Source organism: Dermacentor variabilis, chromosome 2 (assembly GCF_050947875.1).
Source record: "Dermacentor variabilis isolate Ectoservices chromosome 2, ASM5094787v1, whole genome shotgun sequence".
Taxonomy (NCBI): Eukaryota; Metazoa; Arthropoda; class Arachnida; order Ixodida; family Ixodidae; genus Dermacentor; species Dermacentor variabilis.
In genome coordinates, this window is record NC_134569.1 from 261272534 (window position 1) to 261278533 (window position 6000).

Genomic DNA, 6000 nt, shown 5'->3' on the forward strand with positions numbered 1-6000 from the left:
GACAAATGTTACTAGGGTGATAGTAAGACGTCAGTAGGAAGTACATAAGCACATGGAAGTAAAATATTGCCAGAGAGAGAGAATAAACATTTTTATTAGGTAAAGGCAGCTTTGGAGAGGCGTCCTCATTCCAGGATGCCTTGAGCTCGGGCCGCGTCCTGGGCCCTCGCAATCAGCCGTTGCTGATCCTCGAGGTCGGAGCTGGCCAAGGCTCTCTCCCAAAGCTCGTTAGTGGGGTAAGGGTTCGGAGGATTTAATGGTGCCGCTCTGCAACCCCCTACTATGTGCCTGAGGAACCCGGGCTCTGCGCAGAAGCGGCATTGCGGAGATAATTTTGTAGGGCGTATGAGGTGATTTCTGGTTGGGTGGGGGAATGTATTAACCTGTAGAGCTCGGAGGAATCGCTCCTGCTCTCTAGGTAGTGACTTGTGTGGGGGTGCATATGTTCAGCGGGTTAGCTTGTAGTCTTGTGTGATGTCCTGGTAAGAGACTAGAGGGTGCATGCGCTCGGGTTCAGATTCCTCGGCGTCGGCTCGGTGGGTCAGATCTCGAGCCACGTGGTTGGCGACCTCGTTGCCAGGAATGCCTTGATGAGCTGGCGCCCAGATGATCATGACTGATCTCGTTGGCGGCTTTTGATTGATGATCCGGAGCGTAGTGGTATGAATTCTGCCGCTAGCAAAGTTGCGGCATGCCTGTTGGGAGTCGGTCACTATGACTTCAACCTCTGTTTGGGAGAGCGCGAGGGCTATGGCCGCTTCCTCGGCTTGGAGGGGATTGTTTCGTGTGAGCGAAATGCTGCTCCGATGTTCTGCTTTGACGACTACGGTTGCTGTTGTGGCTGCGCGTCTGGAGTAAGAAGCCGCGTCCGTGTAGGCTGTAGAGGGTAAAGTTCCGTATCGCTTGTGTATGGCCAGGGCGCGGGCCTCCCTTCGCTCTGCGTGGTGCACTGGGTGCATATTGCGAGGCAGAGGACGTACGGTGATGTTTCTCCGGATGGCATGGGGTAAGCTCACAGTCTGAGGCGGCGGATGGCTCAGAGAGGCAGAGAGCCCCAGGCGTAAGAGAATGGACCTCCCTGCTGCCGTAATCGCCAGCCTTGTTCGCTGACTGGATAAATGTGCCTCGATCAGCTCCTCGGCCGTGTTGTGCACAGCTAGTCGTAGTAGGCGTTCTGTGGACGTACTGATTGGCAGGCCCATCGCCTGCTTATATGCCTTTCTGATCATTGTGTTGATTTTCTTGAGTTCCGTCTCGTTGAGTAGTGCGTATTGAATAGCGTAAATTATTCAAGACACGACGAAGGCTTGGACAAGCCGAAGCGTGTCCGCCTCCCCCATGCCTCTTGTCTTGGTTGTTATTCGCCGGATCATGTGCGTAACTTGGGCTGTTGTATTCTTAAGCTTTTGAATTAATATTGTATTGGTGCGATCCGACTGGAAAACCATTCCCAATATCTTTACGCTCTGAGACGGAACGATGGTGTGTCCCTCCAGTTGTATGTTGATAGTGGGCGAGTCGGATGTGTGCTTCTTTCGCGGTTAGACCAGGAGTAGCTCCGACTTTTGGGGGGTGCAGCTGAGCCCGCATGACTTATCATAGTCGCTCACCACGTCTGCAGCTTCCTGCAAGCGGCTCTCCATTTCCGCGATGGACCCTGTGGACGACCAGATGGTAATGTCGTCGGCATATAGGCCATGCCGGATCGCTGAGATGTTATCGAGGAGCGGCGGTAGGCCTATTAGGGCGATATTGAAAAGGAGAGGAGATAACACTGCGCCCTGTGGTGTGCCGCGCCCACCCAGTAGGAAGGGGTTTGTGGCTTTGTCCCCGACCTTTAGGATGGCTTTTCTATCTGAGAGGAAATCTCTGATATAGGAGTACGTCCTGGCCCCACAGCCCAGCGCGTTTAGCCTCTGTAAGATTGCTGTGTGCTTGACCAGAGTGTTACTAAAGAGCCTAAAGACTTGTGTTGGTTGGTGGTTAGTAGAATGTTTACAGACCATCTATGAACATGCTTGAATTGAAGTACGGTAGCCAACTCTTGATGGGATCCAATTCTTGATAGGACGTTACTAGGGTGTAAAAGACAAATGTTAATAGGTGATTGGTAGGAAGTTGGCAGAACGTTTACAAACATTGTTCAATTGGAAGAATGTTAATATGGCGTATAAAGAAAGCTTGTTAATAGGGATTGGTAGGAAGTCAACAGAAAATATATGAACATTTTTCTTTTGAAAGAATGTTAATATGGTGTATAAAGAAAGCTTGTCAATAGGGGATTGGTAGGAAGTTAACAGAAGATATATGAACATTTCTCTTTTGAAAGTATGTTACTAGGGTGTATAAAGACAAATGTTCATAGGAAATTGGTAGGAAGATTAAAGACATCCTATGAACATGTTTCTATAGGAAGTTGGTGGGCAATTGTTTCTAGGATGTTACTAGAGCGTTGTTAGGATGTATAAAGACAGCTGGTAGGATTTCAATTGACTGTTGGTAGGTTCTAGTCACAAAAGTCTAAAGAGTGTCTAAAAATGTTGCTAGAAATTTTTATAAGGGGAGGCATGTGCCATATAAAACAACTAGCACAGCGGCATTCTCTGAAAACAGGATGGGCTACGAATTTATTGGGCTTATAATATGGACGACAACCTAATTAAAAAAATTGAGGACTGCTTTGGTGTTGAAAAATGATTCTTTACCAAGAAACATAGCTGGGTAAAGAGGTACGCAATAACGATATGCAAGAGGGAAGTGTTTCTTTCTTTCAGATTCGGCTTTGCGACACTCCAAGAGGACGTGGAGGACGGTCAGCCTGTCACCACATCGACCACAGGTTGGCGGTTCATTTCGAGTAAGCCGACAATTGTCAGTACCAAATGTGTGCCCTATTCTGGCGCGGCAGAATAGGGCACCTGCTCGCCGAGGTTTTGTTGAAGAGGGCCAAAAACCTAACTGTGGCTTTAACACGTGCAGTTTATTATTTATTTCTGCGTTCCACATGCGTTGCCAGTGTTGTCGCAGTTTCTTGTGCAAGAAAGGCTTCAGATCTGTGACAGGGACAGCAGCTGTAGGAAAAGTGTTTAGTGATGTGAGTGATGTGGCCATTTTATCAGCCAGGACATTACCCTCGATACCTCTATGGCCAGGTACCCAGCATATTACTACATGTATATGTGATAGATAAATACTGCATAAGAGGGAGTAAAGTTCAATGAAAACATGATTTTATGCTTTTGTAATGAAATTAACGCTTTTACGAGACTTAGCGAGTCTGTGTTACAATTGCTCTGTCGAGTTTTAGTTTTTTTATATGTTTTACTGCAGACAGTACTGCATATGCTTCTGCAGTGAAGATACTTGTTTGCGGGTTCAATAAGTCAGATTTAGAGAGAGAGGGACCAACAGCAGCATAAGATACACCAGCATGTGATTTTGACGCGTCTGTGTAGAATTCGGAGCAGCTGTACTTCTATTGAAGTTCACAGAAATGCATAGCGATTTCGAGGTCAGGTGCGTGCTTTGTGGATACGTCACAGTCTATCACCTGCCACTCCCAGGGCGTTAATAGCTTAGCTGGAGGCATTAGGCGATGTTCGAGAACTGGGACATCCATTTCCGTGCTATGTTCTCTTGCAGGCAGTGAGAAAGGAAGTCTCATTGAGGGTTTATTATGAACATGTGATTCACACGTCAAGTCGTTAACAGTTTTGAAACACGGATGTTGTTTATTGGAGCGCACATTGAGAAAATAGGTAAAGCTGATGTACGTTCTCTGAAAATGTAGTGACCACTCGTCTGACTCTGCCTATAGACTTTCGACCGGGATTGTTCTAAATGCGCCAGTGGCCAGGCGGATACCCAGATGATGAACGGGGTCTAACATCTTTAGCGCGCTCGGTGCAGCAAAGTGATATACTACGGCACCATAATCTAATCGTGATCTAACTAGGCTCCTGTAAAGATTCAGTAAACACTTCCTGTCGCCACCCCATGCTGTGTGGGATAAGACTTTAAGTAAATTCATAGTTTTGAGACATTGTGCCCTAAGACATTTTATGTGTGAGAAGAAAGTAAGCCTCGAGTCAAGTATAACACCTAGGAATTCGTGTTCGTTGTTCACAGGTATTTGTTGTCCGTCCAGTTCTACACAAGGATCTGGGACCAGGCCTCTCTTTCTTGTGAAGAGAATACGAGAACTTTTGTGGGGGTTGATTTTAAATCCATTTTGGTCTGCCCACTTGGACACCTTGTTTAGGCCCTGCTGCACCTGTCTTTCACACACTGTAAGGTTGCAGGATTTCAAACCTATTTAGATTCATTCTGTCTGGATTTTCTTATTATTGGCTTACATTTTTCTGTTTGTTTATATTTGAGAAAAGATTGTGAATAATTCGTTGAACTTGACACGCTCTCACAATGCTCCCCAAGTGAATCTGCCTGGTCTTGCAGGGTATCGCCTTGTGTGTTTACCAAAGGGAGGGAATATGTTCGTCGCCCTCTAAACCTGTTAACCCTGTTCCAGACTTTGGCCTCATCTGTAAACGAGCTTATACTCGATAAAAACTTCTGCCCACTTTCTCTTCTGGCCTGTCGACGGGTTCTCCTGCCTTGGGACTTTACTTTCTTAAGGTTAACAAGATTCTCCGCAGTGGGAGAGGCGCGTAGCCACCACCACGCTTTGTCCTGTTTTTACGAGCGGTCCTACATTCGTCGTTCCACCACGGGACACGCCGTTTGCACGCCAAGCCATTTACTTAAGACATGCATTTAGATGCAGCATCTATAATGAAGGCTGTAGAATACTGCACAGCAGCATCAATTCCTAAAGAAGACATGTCATTTTATGAGATACTAGCGAGAGTTCGGAATTTCTCCCAGTCAACTGTCCCAATCTTCTACCTAGGAGCTTGTGGTGGATATTCTTTTTCTTTAGATGATCTTAGCAGTATGGAGAAGTGGTCGCTCCCGTAAGGATTGTTGGTAACTTCCCATTCGAGTTCAGGCAGTATACACGAGGAAACTAGCCTAAGTTAAATTGAAGAAAAGGTTCTGTTTGCAAGACAGTAATATGTGGGTGCCTTCTTATTCAGCAGACACGCACCGGAAGAAAAAGGGAACTGTTCAACGAGACGACTTCGCACATCGATACGAGAGTCTCCCCACAAGCTGATGTGTGCAGCGAAACCGCCAAGAACAACATAAGGCTCTATAAAGTACTGAAATTCATGTTTGTATAATTGATAATGCGGGAGTATGTAAAGGGAGCAAATGGTGATGAGTTTGTTTAGGAGAACGACTCGAACCGCCACTGTTTCGAGGGACGTTTGTAGCTGCAAACGTTGGCACGCTGTGCTTTTATGAATAACAATGGCAACGCCGCCCAATGATGCGACAGCATCATTGCGATCTTTGTGAAACGTAACATACTGTAGGAGAAAGTTTGTGTGTTTCGATTTTAAGTGTGTTCCCTGTAAACGCAGCCCTTTTGGATTGTGTTTGTGGATAAGCTCTTGCACATCGTCAAGGTTTCTAAGTCCTCTGACATTCCATTGAATAATTTGTGTATCCATATTGAAAGTAAATTAGTGCTGTGTGTACGGAAATGGAAGTGATGCCTTAGATTACAGAGCCCTTTCTAGGCCCTGTAATGGGGGTTTTGCCCCTTCTGAAGCGTTCGAGGGAGTTTCGCCGCTCCTCAGGCGCTTGGTGCGCTTTGAGGATAGGTGTAGTGTCCATTGCCTCTTGTGAGGCGCCGGACACGTGCTCTTGCGAGCGAGAAGTTACCAGAGAGAGTCCCGCCTTGGAGGGCAAGACCCCTGCGCCCACCAGCCCGGAGGTCGATGGGGCTCCCTGAGGGATTTGGCTGCGCCGGCTGTTGCCAGCGCTGGAAGGGGCCGGAGAGGTTGGGGCAGCCTCGGCTGCGCCCACCTTCGGGGTCGATGGCCCCGTCTGCTTGGTTGGCGGAGCAACACTAGCTGCAACCGCCGCGGGGAC